Consider the following 22720-nt stretch of genomic DNA (forward strand, 5'->3'; position numbering starts at 1 on the left):
ATAATGGAGAAACCAGGAAGTTAGAGATTCTAGGAACATTGACTATATAACAAAAAAGCTGTAGCCAGTGAGCTCTTTGGAGCTCATACCATGCCAACATGTGACCTGGATGTTGGACATGTAGCTAAGGATCTAAGGCTTACCCTGCTGTGTTTCAGTCTTACAATTCTCCATCCCTGCTTGCTCTGCTCCCATTCTTTCCTTTTGGAGTGGGATTGTTTACCCCGTGCTATTATAGCTGGAAGTGTGTAATTTATTGGTGTTTTATCTTTATTTTTATAGGTCTCATAGATAAGAGCTCATGGTGAATCTCAAAGGAGACTTTGGACTTTGACATGTCAGCAATGGTAGACCTGTTGAAACTTTGGGATGTTTTGAACATGTATTTTCTATTTTGAGATTGATATGAGTCTCTCAGAGCCAAAGGTAGAATGGAATCTTTGGTCAGATATTAAATATTCCACAAAGACTCATGTATTATAGGCTAGATAGTGGGCTTGGAGAGGTGATTGGATCCTGGGGTCTCTAATTTCACCAATGGGTTAATTTATTAATGAGTTCAATGCTAAATGAACTATAAGGTAGTGGGGCCTTGTTAGAGAAAGTAGGTCACTGTAGGAGTGCATTAGAAGGGTGCATGTTGTCCTCAGTCCTCAGTTTCTCTGCTTCCTGACCTCCGTGAGATAAACAGCTTTGCTCTACCAAGAAGGTTCTACTCTGCCACAAGCCTAAAAGCAACAGACCCAGCATAGATGGAATGAAAGCTCTGTTACTGTTAATGGCAATGGTGCCGTCTCTAATCAGAAGACTTCAAAGTTCTTGTGCCTTTTGTGGAAGACCCCATTGAAGGCCATGTGGGTATAATTGGAGTTTATTAAAAGTTAGGGAAGGGAAATACAGGTGGAGACTAGGTAGCAGAGAAGGTGTGATTCTCTTCTCCAGATGCTTTTAAAGCTTATGCTGACCTATGGGAAGGGCAGAACCAAGTGATTCCCATCCAATAATCAACGAGTCAGGAGGGTCATGGTTGGTCCTTGGGCCATGTGAGGGCTGTCTGAGCCTCCCTGAGCCGGGGCAGGGTCAATCTGAAATATGTTATTAAGTCATATAGTTTGTTTGGTTTCCAAACTTTCCCTCAGCCTAGTTTGCCTCAACTTTCCCCTGAGAGACAAGATCCTAAAAAATTCTTTTGAAGTTGCTGAGGGGTTGGAGTTCTCTTTTTCCTATAAATCTGCTTCATGGCAGCAGACCCTACCAACAAGGGGAAATTATCTCTCCTTCTTATTTCCCTTGGGGCTCATTTGGGCAAAAGGTGTCTGAATTATTGTATCAGAAAGGAGAGTATTGTAAGGTTAAACTTACTTTATCAACAAGTGTGTCTTCAGAATGATTTCTATTGTCCCCAGTACCTACCCTTACATTGTTGACCTCCCAGAGCACCATAGGCAACAAGATCAATGTCTTTTGACATGTAGAAATCCAGCAGTTTGCTCTGGTTAAGATAAGGATGACATTATACATGAAAAGAATAGAGGATATGAGATTATATGAAATTTTCATATCAATGTGAAAAGGAATGTTAAAAGTAAAAAAACCTTCATAAAAAACCTATCGCATGAAATGTGAGTGGAAAATATCAACATCAAATGATGATCTGCTTAAAAAAACATCTTTTTTGAAGTGAGGGTATAAAAACATAACATTCCTGAGGTCAACCAATTCTGTAGGCTACTAGTAGGGAGACATGATAAGGAGACCCATGAATTTCAGACATGGGATAGAAAGTGAACACATTGAGCTTCGAACATTGAATTTTACCATATAGCAAAAATTTGGTTTGACTCATGAGGGCAAGACTGAATGATAAAAGAACAAGTTTGGTAGGGATGCTACTGGTGACAGTTGAGTAGATTTCTCCATCAAAAACAATAATTATAATTAGTAAAATCAATTTTAACACATACAGTAAATTAAAAATACATAATTATGTAGTAATGTATGAACAGAGAGAGGAGAGAGGACATAAACATTTGTCCCTTCTGATGGTGATTATTATAGCAAATCTTCTCTCAGAATACTAATAATTTTAATGAGGTAATAATGTTTATCTTATTTTGTAGGAGTGATTTACCTTTAGTTTTTAACCAAATTTTATTTTCAGTAGAATGTCTTGTAGGAAAATAGGATAGCTTAAAATGGAAATAATTATTTACAAACCCCAATCAAATATAATTCAGACAAAAAACCAGTGATGGATACCCAAATGTTAGGTGAAAATTTGTCATGATATATAGCTTCCCCTTTAGACAGCTACTAACCCAAGTGGCTAGTAGTAATTGCAATGGAGGAAAGCTTATGTTTACAAAGAAGATATCTGGCTCGGACTCACTCAGACATGTGATCGAAACTATGATTACTAATTAGTGGGACAGCCTGTCCTTACAGATGACTCGTGGGTTGCAATTTGAGAACCACAGCATTCTAAGGATATTTTCTTGCTGAAAGTGTCTAACCTTAATGCCATAAAATTTTCATTAAACTCCTAACATACATAAACTTGAAATATACACACCTATGTATCATTAGAGGAAAATAATCTGATAAATTCAGAATACTTGAAAAAACCTGCCTGAATAACATGGGGGGAAAGGATTGACCATTCTACACCAAAAGAACTTTAGAAATGCAAAAATTCATGAAGGGTGAGCTACTGCTATATCCTGGTTACAAAAGAAATACACCAAGCATTTGAGTAAACATTGACAAATTTGAAAATGAACTGGATGTTAAATGACAAAATGGAGCAATTTTAAACTTCTTTAGGCCGAGTGATGGAATGGTATTTCTTTGGGATAATGTATTTATTCTTAGGAGGTGTTCTCTGAGATTTATAGACGTGAATGTTATATCTACAATATACTTCGGAGAACTTCAGAAGAATATGTATGCATTTACCCCCACAAAAACCTACCTACCTTTGGTAACATGACGAAGAGTCAACAATTGTGAATACAGGTGGGCAATATGGATGTTAAATATCAGTTTTTCAATCATCCTAAAGGTTTGAAAGTGCTCATTATTAGATGGAGAATAATTAACATTAAAACCATGGTGATGTGTTAATATTTATATTTGAAAACACACCATTTTTTCATTATGTACCAAATTCATGAAATTTTTAAACTAGATTTCCCCATTGAAGACCCTTATGCCACAACTGTCAAAAAGTAAGTTCAAGCACAGAACAAAGCACAAAAGAGATGTGCATAAATCCTTGATTTGATGGCAGAAAGCATGTATGGGAAGTTTACTAAGATGAGGTCAGGCACAAGGTCAGCTCTGGGTTTTCTGTGTGTGGATTTAACATCGTCATAAACAGACAACATCCTCCTTCTAACCTGGATGACTTTCACAGACACCAGTTAATCTTTCCTGTTATACTGCCTCTGATTAAGACACCTTAAAGCACAGATGCCAGAACCAAGGATTCAGGTATCAGACTCTTACACAAACCCTTAGGCAATTATCTCCTCTTATTTTCAATCAATTCTTCTTTATTTTCCATTCCATGTTTTCAAGAACATCCTTCCTATACACAGCTCTTTCCAAAGCTCCTTTTTGTCATACAATCTCTGGTCATTGTCATAGCTCAGGAGCAAATTCACCTTCCCTCTTAGGTCTAATTAATGAGTGAGGCTCACTGTCAACACCTTTGCATATCCAAGTTCTTTATCCAGTTTAAAACTATGGTCTCAAATTTTTTAACCAAGACTTTAATTAGCAGAAATGCAATTAGACCTTCTGCTCCACAAAGTTTAAAGGCATGGAAAAAAGAAAATCAATCCCAGACCCTATACCATTTCCATGAGTTTTCCTTAGGTGATGGGGAAAGTAGGTTTGTTAATGTTCCTCTCACTAGCTCAGAGGTGAGGAATTTAAAAAGAGAATTGAAGTCTGTGCTAGAAGATCTGCATGGGGTGGCAGATCAACTTGACCAATTCTTTGGCTCACAGGTTTATACATGGTCTGAACTAATGTCCATTCTTAGCATCTTGTTCTCCAGGGAGGAAAGAGAAATGATAAGAAGGGCAGCTATGATAGCTTGGCTTTTTGAGCACCTTTCAGGTCCATATGTCCTTCCTGCAGATGTAAAATTTCAAATTAAGGAGCCCCACTGGGATAATAATGATGCAATTCATTGGGGCTACATGAAAGATCTCAGGGATTTAATGATAAAGGGAATCCAGGAAGCAGTTCCCTGATCTCCAAATATAGCCAGGGCCTTTGATGTCCAACAAGGTGAAGAGGATGGCCCAACTGAATTAAAAAATACCTTAAAGGGGCAGATGAGAAAATACTCAGGACTAAATGTGGGGGGCCCCCTAGGTCAGGGCATGTTAAAACTTCATTTTGTAACAAATAGCTGGCCTCACAGAGCAAAAATGTTACAAAAATTGGAAAACAGGAAAGATAAAAATCTGGAAAAACTATTAATGGAAGCCCAAATGGTTTACATAAAGAGAGATTAAAAAAAAAAGCAAAAGGCCAAGAAAATGCTGTCCATTATATAGTAAATAACTCAAAATAGAGCAGGTCTACGGACCCAGCGACAGCAAACTCCCCAAGAAGAATGCCAGAAAGGGCAACACCCCAAGTGACAACCAAGGGAGAAAGGAAAAATAATTGTTACAAGTGTGGTAAGCAGGGACATTTCAAGAAACAGTAATGCTTAGGTTGGAAAAAGGAGTAACAGCTGATACCCCTTTTGTTGTTCAATGAAGACTAGCTGTATCAGGAGCTCTTTTATTTTAAGGGATCCTACCAAGAGCGCTGGATAACTACAGAAGTAGGATTTGAACTAACTGAAATAAACTTTTAAATTAATTCCTAGGAAGCTCACTTATCTTTAGCATTGTATCCCCCTTATATGCAGTGGTCATCTGATAGCTTATTAGTTTCTGGAGTGAAAAGAGAGGGACTCCATGTCTCTTTATTCAGAGAAGCCTCCATAAGATATAAAGACAAACAGAAAAAAGAAGTCTTTCTCTTTGTTCCTGAAGCAGGAACAACACTCTTGGGCTGAGACTCAGTGTCAGAATTGGGCATAGGATTTAACATACATCAAAAACAGATTCAAATATCTCTCAACCTACTACCTCAGAAAGAAGAACAACAAATTCTTCCACAGGTCTAGACTAGGGACAGAAACTGAGGAGGACTGAAAGTTCCTCCAGTTCAAGTTGAACTAAAAAAGTGAGGGAGAGACTGTCAGGAGGAAACAGTATCCAGTTCACCTGGAGGAAAGGCTGGAATTGCAACCCATCATTGAGGAGCTACTCGTGGATGTCCTCCTTCCACCCTTCATGTCTCCTTACAGCACTCCAATTTTCCTAGTTAGGAAGCCTGATGGCTCTTATAAATTAGTCCAGGATCTAAGAGCCATCAACCAAATTGTCCAAAGTAGACACTCTGTGGTGCCGAATCCTTCTACCCTCCTCAGCAAGAAACCACATGATCAAAAATGATTTAGTGTAGTAGACTTAAAGGATGCCTTTTGGGTATGTCCCTTAGCTAAGGAAAGTAGAGCTCTCATTGCCTTTGAACGTGAAGAAATCCAAATGGGAAGAAAACAACACCAATGGACAGGGTTGCCCCAGGGATTCAGAAAATCCCCTAACTTGTTTAGACAAATCCTTAAACAAGTATTGGAGACTTTTAGAACTGCCCCACAGATTAATTTACTTCAATACGTAGAAGATTTGTTAATCTCAGGACAAATAGGAAGGGGTAAAAGAGGCAACTATTGCCTTGTTTAATTTTCTGAGTCAGCAGGGACTGAGAGTATCAAAGTCCAAAGTAAAGTTTGTAGAGAGGGAAGTTAAATATTGGGACATTTATTAGTAAGGAAAATGGACACTGGGTCCAGAGTAGACTTCCAGGACAATTAGTATGACTCTACCAACTACCAAAAGTGATCTAAGGAAATTCTTGGGCCTTATTGGATACTGTAGATTATGGATAGATTCTTACATTCCTAAGACAAAGGGGCTTTATCTTAATCTTTTAGATGAAGGACCTGACCCTGTTATTTGCAAATTGGAGGAATTACAATTCCTAGACACCCTAAGGCAGGCGCTTATCACTGCCCCAGTGATTGATATGCCCTTATAGAAATGCCATTTCACCTGATTGTAACTGTTGGTAAGGGAACAGACTAATGCAGCACAATGAGAGACAAAGATAGCCAGTTGCCTACCTCCCCAAGATCTTAGATTCAGTTTCAAGGAGGTGGCCAATGTGTGTTCAATCAGTTGAAGCCACATTTCCTCTAACAGAGGAAAGCAGAAAATTGACCTCTGAGGGAGACTTCTTAATTTTAAGTATGGCTCATCAAGTGAGGGCAATCCTTAACCAGAAGGAATGGAGATGCTTTATTGACTCAAGGATTTTAAAATATGAGGTCATCCTATTGGAGAGGAATGATCTGATACTCACCTCAGATGATTGCCTAGATCCAGATGAATTCTTAGGACAATACTCAAGTCCTGTTGAACTTGATAGGATACCAGACCAAAGTGACACCAGACCTACAAGAGACTAACTTTAGACTGGTGATAAGTTCTTTGTGGACAATTCTTCCTTGGTAATTGAAGGAAAAAGACATAATAGATACTCAATGATGGAAGTCACTTAGCTGCTATTGAATCAGGCTGACTAATAATTTGTCAGCTCAAACATGTGAGTTATTTGCACTTAATCAGGTCCTAAAACTTTTGGAGAAAAGGGAAGGAACTATCTATTTGGACTCCAAATATGCATGTGAAGTAGTATTCACACTTGGAAAAATTTGGACCAAATGATGTTTGAATAACAGTAAAGGAAAAGATATTGTTCACAAGGAACTTATCACTCAAGTCCTAGAAAACTTAATGGAACCTGAAGAAATGGCAGTTGTTCATATACTTGGGCATGAACAAGAGCATAACATGGAGGTCCAATGAAATAGGATGGCAGATGAGGTTGCTAAAGAGGCTGCACCCATTTTCCATCTTACTCTAGCCATACCTCCCCCTTCCATTACCCAGGCATTTTGTCTCCAAGAGAAAAAAAGATTATTAGAACTGAGGTCTCCCAAAACTCCAGAGGGAAAATGGATTTAACCTGATGGTAGATAAATGCTCACCAAACCAATAATGAGTGAAATAATGTCTCATTTATATAAAGGAAGCTACTGGGACATCAGGCTATGTGTGATGTAATCTTAAGAAAATATGGCTGTTTAGGAATATATACCATAGCTAAACAAGTAACTGAAAGCTGCCTGACCTATAGAAAGTCAAAGTCAATAAACAAGCTTTAAAAGAATAGCTGGTAGGAAGAAGGAGCCCAGGATTAAGATCATTTCAGTGTTCAGGTCAATTATCTGGAAATGCCAAAGGCAGGGTGACTGAAATATCTTCTGGTTATAGTAGATCATTTGACTAATTGGGTGGGGGAGATTCCATTGTCTAGTGCCACTACCCATAACATGGCCAAGGTATTATTGGAATCTATAAATCCAAGATTTGGATTAGTAGAAGGTATAGACTCAGCAATTAGAACCATTTCATGGCCACCATCATTAAAGTTCTTACTCAAGCCCTAGATATATCTTAGGTATTTCACACTTCCTAGAACCCTCCATCATCTGGAAGGGTAGAATGAATGGATCAAATCCTAAAGAGACAAATAACGAAACTAATACTAGAGACCAAACTTCCATGGACTAAATGCCTTTCTATAGCACTTCTCAGAGGTAGAACAACCTGAAGGAAAGACATTATCCAGTCTCCAAATGAGATACTATATGCATTACCCTATTCAGGAAGGTCCTCAGATCTCCCCACTATGGAGACAATGGACCAGTTTCTCAAAAAACTACATACTGGGTCTCTCCTCAACTTTACTTCCTCTTAGGTTACAAGGCCATTTGTCCCAGACACCTTCCTTTGAATTCCCAACTCAATCTTATCGACCTGGAGAGTACGTCTTGATAAAATGGTGGAAGGAGAGCAAACTCACGCCCACCTGGGAAAGACTCTATCAGGTCTTACTTATGACTGAGACAGCTCTCCAAAACAGCAGAACAAGGTTGGACCGATTATACCAGAGCTAAGTATTCTCCTGATCCTCACCAAGGAGAATGATGGATGGCCACTACTAACAGACTCTATGAAACTGAGTATAAAAAGACTATGAGATCCTGCCCGGTAATCTTAGGTGCTATATCATGTGCTCAGCCAGTACTACCTATGTCCTATGAATATTATAAATAGCTCCTTGCTGTCCATGATAGGATACATCCTATAAATTTGGTTAAAAATATGGCTAAAGCTCCTAACCATCAAGTTTTGTTTGATACCTGTCTAGTCCTACCATGTGTGGACTTAAATTATCAAAGGCAATTATCCTAAGAGGACAAATATTTGTGTCCATAAGGGGAGACCTCTACTAATGGGTGAGGTTTTTGTCTGGACTGGGGTGATGTTTGGTGGATGACCCAACCTCAGGGATGGACTGCTGACCCCTAAACACCTAGACTTTTGAGGGGCGTAACCCCTCTAAAATGAAGATAGCTCTAACTAAAGGTATCTTACCTAAAAATTGACAACATCTCTAATGCAGTTCTCTCTTACTGACCATCTTAACCCAAAGGCCTCTTGGTAAAACCTAGAGATTGCACCCCACACTTTCAGAATAGGGACCTCAATCTCCAGGTTTGACCTCATAGCCAGGCTCAAAATCTAAATCAGAGAACTGTCCCAATACTTAACATACTTTACCTCCCCTACTTCAGAGAGGGATAACAGGGAAACACCAGGAAACAGTCCTAAAAAAGGACTGTGACAGTAGTAACTGACTAAAGACAAACCCTAGAGATAGAAAATGGATATAGAAAGGCAAATGCCTAGTTGGAATGGATAAAATATTTTGTTTGTGCCTTAAATAAGAACAACTGTTATGCTTGCACTGCAGATAGACTGGAGACTCAGGTGGTCTTATTCCTGCTAGGATGGACCTTAAACCCTTATAGCATAGCATGCATGATAGCTCTTTATCTGGAGGATTTGACTTGGAGAAATGTGTCTTGGAAGACCTTATTATTACTGATTCCAGTGGTAAAAGGTCCAAAACAGAAGCACCCTTAAAACATCAGACCCCTGTCCCTTGACACTAACTATGCATCCTGCCTCTCTACGTATGTGGAGTCATTGACACTCATGGGTAACCTGATCTGCTGTACTGGAGGTCAATTCCTTGAAGAGATAGTCAAGCAAAATGCATTGGACAAAGCCTGAGCATATGTCTGGTGGTACTGCAGGGGGTCTTTGTTTGAGATCCTGTCAAAAAATTGGAGTGGAACATGTGCTTTGGTTCAGTTGGCTATCCCTTTCTCCCTGGCGTTTCAACAACTTAGTCAGTCAAAAAGGGAACTCAAGTCCTGAAATAAAAGAAGTACAGATGGGATGACTCCATGTGAGTCATTCAACCCTCATATTTATATAGATGCTTTTGGACTCCCCAAGGGTTCCCCAATGAATTCAAGGCTGGAAATCAAATAGCAGCAGGCTATTCTTGTGGTCTGCAGTCAGTAGAAATGTAGATTGGATCAATTATATCTATTATAATTAACAGAGATTTGTCAATTACACTAGAGATGCCATCGAGGTCATAGCAGAACAATTAGATGCCATAAGCCAAATAGCATGGGAGAACAGATTAACCCCAGACATGATTTTAGAAGAAAAGGGAGGAGTTTGTATAATGATAGGAGGTCAATATTATACTTTCATCTCCAATAATACTGCCCTTGATGGCACCATTATAGTCTTTACAAGGAGTAACTATTCTTGCAAATGATCTTGCAGAAATTTCCAGAGTAGATGACCCATTTAATAGCTTGATGGAACAATGGGTTTGAAAAATGAAAGGCATGATAGTATCCATTTTCACTTCCCTGATAATTGTGTTAGGAGTAATGACCACAGTAGGATGCTATATCATTCCATGTGTGAGAGGGCTCATCTAAAGCTTAATTAAGATCACATTCACCAAATAGACTTCTGTCTCTTATCCAGACTATGTCCTCTTATTAGACACAATCAAGAAAGTTAACTAATGCTAGCTAAGTTTGAAGAAAAGAACTGTAAATAAAAGAAAGAAATTGTAAGAATCAGCTTAATTCAGGTCTTCTCTTTCAAAGAATTTATTCAGTAATAACCATCACTAACTGTGTCTCTTATGCTTGTTTTATGGACTCAGCTTAGTTTCATAAAAATTTCTATTAAAAACAAAAGGTTGTTATTTTCAGCTGGGCTGGAGCAAACAAACAAACAACAACAATCAAAAGAATTCCACTAGATGCTCTAGTTCTAGAACTGATAACCTAAAACTGTTATTGCTTCCCTGAAATTTTACACTTCTTGTTCCTAAATCCCCTTCTAAATGACCTCTTTCTAATTAGCCAATCATGTAGACTGTGAACCCAAAACCTGCCCAAACTAGGGGGAGGGAATGGGCAGCATGGCATCAGAGATAAAACTCCAGAGAACTTCCCACCAAGTTTGCTTGCTTCACAGACTTTCTGGTGGCACCCCTTCTGCAGAAGAAAATTTTGTCTTGCCTATTGACTTCTGAGTAGTATCATCTCTTATGATATCCCAATATCTTAAAGCTATTTCTAACAGTGGGGAATTGCAATCTTTTTGCCCAGCCTGGCCTAAAACTGTGTTCATCATGATTGATCTCAGCCTCCCAAGTAGCTAGAATTACAGATGTGAGCCACCAGCCCTTGGCCCTGGTAATTTTTATACTTAAGACATACTACAGAGTCTTAGTAACCAAAGTATCATTGTACTCATGTAGAAATATACACATAGACCAACAGAACAAAATAAATATCCCATAAATAAACACACAAATCTACAATTGCCTGTTTCTCAACAGAGCTATCAAAAATTTATAAAGACATTCAAGAAGACAGCCTCTTTGGTAAAAGATGCTGGGAAAACTAGATATCCATATGCAAAAGACTGAAATCTGACCCCTATGTTTATCATAACCCTGTGCAACTTTCAACTCAAATGGACCTCAGACATTAATGTATATCCAGAATCCATGAAAGTACTGAAAGAAAACAGGGAAAACCTTTGAAGATATTGTTATTAGAAATGATCTTTTGGCTGTCATCAAGGCACAGCAAATAAAAGCTAAAATAGAAAAATAAGATTATATCTAATTAAGAGACTTCACAAATTAAGAAACTCTGCTAAGCAAAAGAAGCATTCAACAGAGTGAAAAAGTATGCTACAGAAAAGGAGAAAACATTTGCTTACTATTCATTTGACAAAAGATTAATCTTCAGAATTTATAAGGCACTCTGAAATCTCAGCAACAAAAGGAAACAAGTAATCTAATTAAAAGGTGGACAAATGATTTAAGTAGATGCTTCTCAAAAGAAGAATTACAAATAGCCAACAAATATGAAAATATACTCAATATCATTAGCCATCATGCCATGATTTTAGTTGCTACATTTCTTCTTTTCTACTTTGTCAGAAAATAGACTTGTTTCAGACTGAAACAGAGGAAAAAAGCTGTACCCACAATAATCAGTAAGTGACCACATTATCAAATTGCTGCTTACTTCTGTCTTGTGTATAAAATTTCTTTAGCATGGGGAAACATAGACTCATGAGAGTCCTGCCATAGCCACATGGGCACTTGGAGACTTAATAAGCCAGTTAGTTCATTTCCTATCCATCCTATTTTTTTCTTATAAACCCTTAATTTCAGCACTTCTGTAGTTATAGAAGTGTAGGTGCCAAATCCTAGTACAGAAATGAAGTGACCATAATTTAGGTTGATATAGTCATGTTTGGAATATATTATCTACCACACTTCTTACTAAGTAGATTCTTTTTCTGCCTTCATAGGATAATAAATAAACAGAAGTCATAGCCCCAACTGTTTTTCTAAAGATTAAACAACAACAGAGGCTATTTGATAATAAACAAAACTACTATGAGGTTCAGCCATACTGAACATATTATTGGGACCAGCTCACTTATCTTATATGAATGAAAATTCTTAAATATTTTACTAAATTCTGATAAGGTATTAGTTTTAGTAAACTTTCTCATTACAATCTTCCACATATTGGCACACCCTGTTATAAGAGATTGATTAAGCAGTGTTGAATTGATTGTATGTTATTCTTGACACTTTAAGGTATCTAGTTTTTTGCTGTAGGGGCAATTTTTTTGTGGTAAACAAGAACCTTGTGCTTAGAAGACCAGCACTTTTCTACATGAGGTATGTTCCCAGTCTTTGGCTATTTTTTTTTTTATCATTGACTTTGCCTGAGATGCCCCTTTGTGATCATACTTTATTGAAAATAGTGAACTTCCAAGAATCATATACACAAAAACACAGAAAGAATTAATGAAATGATGTGCATTTCTCAAATTTTGACCCTTAGAAAAATAAAAAGTTAACTCATTTTTGACAAAGGTACCAAAAATGTACGATGGAGAAAAGACAGCCTCTTCAACAAATGTTGCTGGGAAAAGTGGTTACGCTTCTGCAAGAAGTTGAAACTAGATCCATTTCTATCACCCTGTACTAGTATCAACTCAAAATGGATCAAGGACCTAAATATCAGACCCGAATCTCTGAAGCTACTACAGGAAGGAGCAGGAAACTAATAGGAACTAATAGGTATAGGCAAAGAGTTCCTCAATAGAACCCCAGCAGCTCAGCAACTAAGAGAAAGGATGAGTAAATGGGACTTCATAAAATTAAAAAGCTTCTGCACAACAAAAGAAATGGTTTGTAAACTGAAAAGACCACCACAGAGTGGGAGAAGATATTTGCCAGCTATACGTCAGACAAGGGACTGATAACCAGAATATACAGTGAACTTAAGAAACTAAACTCTCCTAAAATCAATGAACAAATTAAGAAATGGGCAACTGAATTAAACAGAACTTTTTCAAAAGAAGAAAATCAAATGGCCAAAAAACATGCGAAAAAATGCACACCATCTCTGGCCATAAAGGAAATGCAAATCAAAACCACACTAAGATTCCACCTCACCCCTGTTAGAACAGCCATCATCCAAAACATCACCACCAACAAGTTTTGGTGAGGATGTGGGAAAAAGGAACCCTAATCCACTGCTGGTGGGATTGCAAGCTGGTGCAACCACTCTGGAAAAAAATTTGGAGACTTCTTAAAAATCTAAACATAGATCTGCCATATGATCCAGCAATCCTACTCCTGGGGATATACCCAAAGGAATGCAACACAGATTACTCCAGAGGCACCTGCACACCCATGTTTATTGCAGTGCTATTGACAATAGCCAAGTTATGGGAACAACCAAGATGCTCCACTACTGATGAATGGATCAAGAAAATGTGGTACTTGTACACAATGGAATTTTACTCAGCCATGAAGAAAAATGAAATCTTATCATTTGCAGGTAAATGGATGGAACTAGAGAACATCATTCTGAGCAAGGTTAGCCAGGCTTAGAAGACCAAAAATCATATGTTCTCCCTCATATGTGGACTTTGGATCTAGGGCAAATGCGGCAATGTGGTTGAACTTGGATCACAAGAAAAGGGGAGAGCACATCCTGGAGATATAGGAATAGGTAGAAAACCTAAAACATGAAAGCGTTTGATCCCCACTCCAGAGAAACTAATACAGAAACCTTAAAATGACAGGTTATCATGAGAAGGGAATCAGGAACCAATGTAAAGATCAATTAGACTTGAATCAACATGGGTCGTAACACATGGGTACATGAGAGCAATAGAAGAAATCTTTCTGTATAGCTATCCTTAACTAGCAAAAATGCTTTGTCTTCCTTATTATGCTTGTGTCTTTTCTTCAACAAAATCAGTGATAAGGGCAGAACAGGACCTGCCTGGAACTGAGGGAAGGGGAGGGGGGAAAGGGTAGGGGAGGGGGGCAGGGTGGAGAAATGATCCAAACAATGTATGCACATGTGAATAAATGAACAAAAAAATAAATAAACAAATTAAAAAAATAAAAGTCAAAGGCAAAAAAAAAGAACTGACAGAAAACACTATGCACACACTTTTGCACACACATTCAAGGGAAAGGGTGAGAAAAAGTTTTAGTATAAGTCAGAAAATAGCTGTCACTTTCTATACTTTGAAATTAGATGATCGAAAACGAGATTTGATGAAACATTAGTGTGAACATTGGAGAAATGAGACATCAACCACTGCATGATTAAGTAGATGATAAAAAAGAGGAGTATCAAGAAAGTAGGCTAAAAAGGTGTCACAACTAGGGCTCAGGTGTAGGTGGGAGAGGGTTCTGTCCTTGAAACCAAATGAAGAAACTGCATATGGAGGAAAAGTCAAACTCTACAAATAGGACAAATAAGAGGGGGACTTCAAATTGACCCATAGATATATGAATTGACTATAAAAATGTCAAGAACAGTTTTTATAGCATGGTGGAAAAATTTAAAAATACTGGCTTCAAGAAAAGGTAGGGAAGATGAATTAGAGACAGAGGAATTGAGAGTTTTCAAGGAATTGATTATGAAAAGGACCAAAGAATTAGAAAGTCATAGAAGAACAAAATAAAGTATACAAGATATCTTTTGTGATGGTAGAAAAAAACATCATTCCTATGTGTTCTTAGTAGCAATCTTGCAGAGAAAGGAAAATTGGTGATCAGGGGAGAGTGGATGAAGGGTGATAAAATCAGGACTGTGTTTCTCCTTAAGGGATAAAGGAAAGTCCAAGTCCTTCCCTCTAGCTTGTAGAGAATGTATTCATCGGTGCATAGTCAGTAACTCATCTTTAAATCATGTATCTATTTAGCATTGTTGAATCTCTAGCCTATGCTACTATTGTCACATCTCTTTGACTTGTCCTACTTAATAAAATGCAACCAGTAATGCTTCCCATCTCAAGATTCTTAAAAGAATTCCATCAATAAAATGCAACCAGTAATGCTTCCCATCTCAAGATTCTTAAAAGAATTCCATCTGCCATCTTTCCCTGTGCCATAGTTGGGAGTACACAATTTAGTCTTCCCTCCTAGCTTCGTGGTGAATTTGGGACATAAAAGGTTTAGTTTCCTAATCTTTCTAATGGAATAATTTTATCACCAAGCCCTAGATACTGAAACTCTAGACTTTCATCTCAGATATTAAGCAGGAACCATGTCTATGATAACATACTCTTTTAAGGTTTATGTCATCTTGACTGTATTACGTATGTCACTTCTTGATATACTTACTTCTGTTGATCGGTTTAAATTTGTACCCACAATATTTTTATATCACCTTTCATTGTTCATGAAGACAAATTCAAGATTTCCTCTTTCTTCACACTCTCAACTACTAAGAGTTTCTAGTCACACCTGAAACACTCTTTACATAACTACTCTCATGTGTACTAAACTACTTTATTTAGGAAATCTAACTTTATCACATTCCATGCTAAGAAATTCTGTTACTCTGTGATTTCTTCTATACTTCATTTATTCAGTTCCTGAATGCCAAAAGTTGCAGTCATTTGGAACTGTTTCCTCTTCTCATTCTTCCATTCACTGTAAAAGTTTACATAGTCAAATTTGGATAAATCATCAATTAAATGAAAATTCATATTTCACTTGTTCTACATTGCTTTTTAAAATACTTTTTTTACTGAATAAAGACATCTGTTAGTCAGTACTTTCGCCTTTGCTATGTACTTCATAGATCAAAGTTCTCTACAACTAAAGCATGTTGTTCTGTCTTTACTTCACAGGATTATTTTACCTAGAAGTGAAATCTTACCCCCAACATTCTTGTTTATTTAATCTGAGTGAAACCTAGGTATCACTAGGCTTTAAGAACATACCAGGCTGGCTTGACAACTTTCTTCTAGAGAATGAGTGAAGAGAAAATGAAAGAAATTATTTACTGGGGTATGAATGTATATTACTTATGTGTCAAGAGTCCATTCTCTTCTCTCCTCCCCTCTTTTTATTCCTGCTTTCCTACTTCCTCATTTCTGCCCTTTCCATATTCCTCTTATCTCCCTTCAATAAGATTCAGACATCCTGAGGTCTCCCTTGGTTAATTTCTTATTGAGCCTAATTATGTAAAACCAAATTTGAATTTGTCCATCTCCATTAACCCATACTCACCTACATAGGCATTAGCACCTGCATACCACCCAATCTCCAGTAAACTTAGGAATTTCTAGTTTTTGTTAACCCACTCTAATCTTCTACTATATGACCTATCTGAATTTCTGTTTCACACTAATCCCGTACTTTCTACCTCACCTGGATGGATTTCTACTCCATCTCTAATGTTGCATATTTTTGAGTACAGTAAACTAAAGACCAAAATATCCTTTTACGGAGAGCTAGCCCAAACTGGTTTGATTTAAGATGGATGTCAGAGTGACTGCAGTTAACCTCTACCTTCTTTATAATCTAGCCTATATGCTAAATGATCCACATCCCAGTATTCTGAAAATTGACAATTGCCATTATGACAATCAGAAGGAACCATAAAAGGGACAAAAATGGTGACATCAGAATTCATAGAAAATTTCCATGCATTCCCAGAAGAAATAAATATTCTATCCCTTTATTAGCTTATTCTTTCCTCTGATTTATTTTATTCTGTATCTATGATTTTACCACTAATGTATCAAGAAACAGATCATGAACCTTATGTTTTTACTTATCCTATTCCTTGACCAAGAATAAATTTACCTTCTTGTCCAATTTTGTTTATCAGTTTTGTGTATCTGAGAGGGACAAGGCACCATATTGAAAATCAAAGTTGAGAACTCTTTCATAGCTGATCATTGGCAGAAATGCTATTAAAAGGGATATGAAGTGAATAGGAGAGTTTTGAGCCTGAGACATGGTTGACATATCCTTTGTCAACCAGGTCAAAGTCTAACTGAGACCTGAAGGGATAGGCACCTTGTGTTCAGCTCTCTTCAGCCCTTCCTTCCTTGTGTCTGTGCCCCATAAAGGCAGTAGTAGTGAAGTATGCCTTGATTTTTCCCTCATGTATCTAGTCTGCCTCAGATGTCTTTACTTACTTCAAGTCATATGACCTTACGAAGTCCTACCATCTATGGTTCTTCTTTAGTCTGTGTATGCAGCTTGAAACAACATGTTAGGAGGAGAGTATATCAGTGTGTGATAGTCACAGTCATAAACTTTGTGATGAAATTTTCCAAGATGGGAGTAAAATAGAATGTGTAATCTCTGTCTGCATTCCTTGTTTATTGAGGAGTCCTCAGATTGGCAGTGGACCTGTTCCTCCCCTTATATCCATAACCTCTTATCTCTTCCAGCTAAAAGCCATACTAGAGCCAAACCCACAAAATGCATTTGTTATTTCAGAGAAGCCCAGGTCAATTCCCTTCTTGCCACCTGTATCCCCATTTGGGCCCTGAAATTGAAATTTTAATTTTTCCCATGAATTTATAAATTGGTGAGGTGGTATATATGTTAATTAGCTTGGTTGAAATTTTCTACAATGCATGTATGGAATAAAACATCACATTGTAGTCTATAAATATACACAATTATTTTTTGATGAAAAAATTTAAAAACAAATAAAATTCCAGTCTATGGTAAATGTGAGCATTTTGTAGTTTGATATTTAGGAAGTACTTTTTGTTCACTTTAACTATCAAAAGAATAAATAATACAATTGATAAATAGACAAATGAATTGAAAAGATAGTTCCCAAAAGAAGAAGCACATAGCCAATAAACACACCATTATCTATAAAGGAAATGCCAATCAAAAGAACACTGAGATGCTATCTCACCCCTATCAGAATAGCAGTCATCAAGAAAACACACAACAATAAAAGCTGGCAAGTATGCAAGGGAAAAGGAACTCATATACACTATCAGAGGGAGTATAAATTTGTCCAATCACAATGGAAATAATTAAGGAACTTCCTCAAAAAATTGAAAGTGGACCTGGCATTTGATCTAGCTATATCACTCCTGGATATCTACACGAAGGAATTTATGTCAGCATATAAGGGATACAGGTACATCCATGTTTATTGCAGCACTATTTTCAATAGCCAAGTCATAGAATCAGTCTACATGTTGATCAACAGATAAATGGATGAGGAAGTTGTATTCCAAATTCATAATTTAGGTTTATTCAATCAAAAGAAGAATGAAATTATTTTATTTGCAGGAAAATGGATGTATCTGGAGATTATCATGTTAACCAAAATAAGCCAGACTCCAAAAGACAAATACAGTTTCTTTCATATGCAGATTTTGATTGTTTTAAAAGACAGAAAAGCATACAAGAAAATGTTTTGGGGTATAGGTGGTCAGTTGAAGGTGGGGTGGCATAAAAGAAGGTAACAGGGGTGTGGATATTCAAAGTTATGCGTGCATGAAAATATCACAATCAGCTTCTTAGGCAAGGTCTTAAAACCTTAATTTTAAGATCTCCAAATTCCAAAGACTTTCTCACTCTATTGGCGAAGCAAGCAACTACCTCAAGAGTCAGTGTGGAACAGAAAACTTGTCAGAACTTGGACTCAGATTCACAGACAAGTATCAGTGATGAGCCAGAAGCCACCAGGAGATGGATGATACTGCTCCACAGAGGGAACCATGATCCACAGGATGCCCAGCGAGGACCTAAGGGCCAGAGCAGGAAGAACCACAGGTGAGCACATTGAGGGAACTACAGAGTTATAAGGGTAAGAATTTGGAGGAAAACATCTGCTGCTCTGAATGGACTCAGCCTGCAAACCACTCTTTATGATCTAATCTGTTTGGTCTTCAGAGAAAAAAAGCAACTGATTCACCGACAAAGTAATTTTCAAAAGACAAGCCTGGTGTGTGGGATCCACCCCTTTCTCAGCAAGGAGGAAATATTCACTGGTGGGTTTTGTTGTTGTTGATGTGTTTGTGTGTGTATGTGAGGGGGGGGGGATCCTGACTTTTTTCTCTTTATCTAGCTTATTTTTATCATGTTCTCTCGTCATTATTTCTTATATATTAATTATAAGAATATATCTAGAATATAATTCTCCCCTTTCCTATCTTGCTTCCTTTTCTTTTCCTTTCCCCACTTGCCTTTCCTTGTATTACTTAATTATTAATACCTATAATTTAGAAAATAATTTTAAACTCTTAGTTTATCCCACATCCTACTTCTTTCCTTTTCCAACTTTGTTAGTGTTGTAGATAATGTTTCTAACTGCTCTTTACTGCATTTAAGAATCTTGGATTTTTTTTCTGAATAATTGATTTTATTTCTGCTATCTTCTTTCTCTCCAATGAGTGGTAGGGAGAGAGGTATATTTCCCAACAGATGTGTAAACTACAACATAGAAACACAAGAAATAGGACAAAGCAAGGGAACATGACTCCTCTAAAAGCTCATACCTCCTCAACAACCAAATCCAATGTCACAAAAATGATTGAAATGATAGACAAAGAATTCAGAAGGCTAGTTTTAGACATGATCAATGGCCTCTAAGATGATTCAAACAAATCAAAGAATTAAGGAAGTCAATTTAAGGCCTGGAGGAGAAAGTCAGCAACATGGATGAGAAATTTAGAAACAAACCCAATGAAAATCTTAGAAATTAAAAACGCAATAAATCAAATAAAAAACTCAGTAGAAGTTATCACCAACAGACTAGATAATACAGAAAAAATACATCAGCAATTGAAGGCAAGGTCATTCTAATAACAATAAAGAAAAAAATTAATAAATGTGATTACAACTTTTAAGAACTTTGGGATACAATCAAAAACCAATAAACAAGAATGACCACAACTATCAAGAACTTTGGGACACAATAAAGGAAACAAACATGAGGGTTTTGAGGTAGAAAGACCTGATATACAAACTCAATGCATAGAAAGTTTTTCCATTAATATATCAGAGAAATTTTCCCAAATCGAAATGCGGGAGTCATTTAGAACAACAAATATACATGACCAGAAAAGAACTTCTCCACATCACATTTTATTTAAAACACCAAGACTACAAAAAAAATTAAAGGATTTTGAAAGCTGCAAGAGAACCAGGTGTGTTGGTGAACATCTCTAACCACACTTACTCATGAGGTATAAATAGGAGGATCACAGTTCTAAGTCAGCTCAGACAAAGATAGTGCAAGATCTTGTCTGAAGAACAAACTAAAACACACACACATACACACACAAACACGCACACAGAGAACTGTGGCAAGTTTCAAATAGTATAGTCCTTATGAAGTCCTGAATATAATCCAAAGCATCAAGAAAGAAAGGAATAAAGGAAGAGAGAAAGAAAAAAGAAAGAAAGAAAGAAATATGCAAGAGAAAAATGCCAATTTATATATAAGGACAAACTCATTAGAATTATATCAAACCTCTCAGCAGAAACCCTAATATCCAGGAACACATTAAATGATGTATTTCAAACCCTAAGAATCAATAACCTCCATCAACAATTACTATATTCAGCAAAGTTATTTTTTAAATCCATGGAGAAGTAAAGACCTTCCAAATAAGCATAAACTAAAGCAATCCATTAACACTAATGCAGCACTACAGATGATACATAAAGGAATCTTACAAATAGGTACAGAAGAAACACAGTCACAAACATAAGAGTTCAGGAAAGAAAAAAAATTCTAGGGAAGATTAGATGAACACATGAGAAGTATGAAAGAATGAACCATGTTCAACTCACTAAACCATCAATTTATTAAGCTGGATAAAGGATAAAGAAAAGAACAAATGATCATCAAATTAACAAGTAATGATTTCCAAATGACCAGGATGTGAAACTAAATGATGGTCACTTCATTCCTTGGCTGGGCTTTGGTACCTACACACCTGAAGAGGTCACAGTAGTTGTTTGGTGGATGCTTCAAAAGAAAATAGACCTAGGATGAGTGGAAGTTCATATGGCCTGTCAAGATATCTACAACCTGTATGACTCTTGTGGGCCTACTGCTGTCTATCAATATTCTGCAGAAGTACAACTTCTAACAGAATCTAGGATGTATAGGACAGACAGAATTAAAATTTGACTTCACATAAGCCCAGACTAAAAGACATTTCTACTAAGCCTCTTAGTTGCTTGAATTTTGCCTTGTAGGCAATGACTCCCAGCTATTTGTTACTTCTCTCCCAGCATGGGATCAAATTAGACCAACCAAGACAAATCTCATTCTGGTGATGAGGGACAATTAAAACAAAACCACAAGATAGGAACTGACGTCTCATGCCTATAATCCTAGCTAGTTAGGAAGCAGATCAGGAGGAACATGGTTTGAACCCACTCAGGGCAAATAGTTTGCAAGACCTTATCTCAAAAATACACAACCAACACACAAAAAAAGGGGGTGACAGTGTGATTCAAATAACAAGAGTGCTTGCCTAGCAAGCATAATGGCCTGAGTTCAAACTACAGGGCTGAAAAAATATACATCCACAGAATGAATATTCAGTGATGTCTTCAGAAAGGTTTGTATGGAGATGAAGGGCAAATTGTCACAATCAAAATGGAGTTGAATGTGTCAACACTCCAAAAGTAACTAAAGCTGAGAAGTTACGGAGAAATGGTTCTTGCACATTGTTATGTGACACTAAAGTCCTTCTAAAAATCCCTGCACAAAAAGTGAACTCATACCTTTTACAAACACCTTCCACTTAAGTAGACATGAAAGTGAGTACTTCCAATGATCACAAACATAATTTTAGTAGCCCATGCTAATGGAATTGTTTAAAATAAAAGAGGATCCCTATACAATTTATGTAAATGTCTTCTGACATTATTTTCCTCCTGTATTCTTCTCTATACTGGTGTTTATACCTTCACTTATATGCATGGAACTTTTCACTTATATACATCAGACATTACAACCTGTCTCCTTCTCATATACAAGCTTTTCACTCAGCCAGAAAACCCGTAAGGCCAGATTGGTTGACAATCTAATTCCCTTGAGTGAAAAGTGTACAAACACAACAGGAAGGATTATAATAGGTAACTGCTTTTTCTAAAAAGCATTGCTTCCTATCTTGTGTCCACCATTAAATAAAAATAGGATAAAAACTCTTTATCTCATGTCCAATTTGTATTATTCTCCTTTGCTCTGAGCTGTTCTCACCTACAGTCACCTGCTCTGGAATGAGATGACTGAACGTCTGGTTAAATACATTTGTCAACAGTCATATTTACTCACCCACAGCAATGAATTTCTTTTCCTGACAAGATCCAGATCATGACTGACCAATCCTGAGATACAGATGAACAGAATCATACCTTTGACCAAGACTGCTTAATTTTACAACCGCATGCCTGCGTTCCTAACCCTGCTACTTATCTCATTCATGGTTCTAATTTTTAACAATCTTGTTAAATTTCTCACCTCCAGACTAGAGTACCCACATCTTTAGACAGTGCTAACAACTTCCTACCAATAACCTTTTTAGCCTTGGATATGATGGCTGCTTCATTTTGTGGCAAATGTCATCTTGCTGTTACATTGATGGAAAACCATGTTCTCAGCAGCTTCTCTTCCTGAGACCAATCAACTTACCTGAGTTCTGACATAGAGCAATACTGTGCTCTCTGAGTATCCCCATTTTCCTCTGTCACCATGAATCAATGAAATCAATCAGGATTT

At 37.1% G+C, this 22720-nt stretch overlaps 1 pseudogene; it reads right to left on the bottom strand.

Moving 5' to 3' along the window:
* Positions 1-609: 609 nt before the first annotated feature.
* LOC109679999 (aldo-keto reductase family 1 member C15-like) overlaps positions 610-22720 on the bottom strand; it is a 129884-nt pseudogene continuing 107773 nt past the window's right edge.

Source organism: Castor canadensis, chromosome 15, assembly GCF_047511655.1.
Source record: "Castor canadensis chromosome 15, mCasCan1.hap1v2, whole genome shotgun sequence".
Lineage (NCBI taxonomy): Eukaryota > Metazoa > Chordata > Mammalia > Rodentia > Castoridae > Castor > Castor canadensis.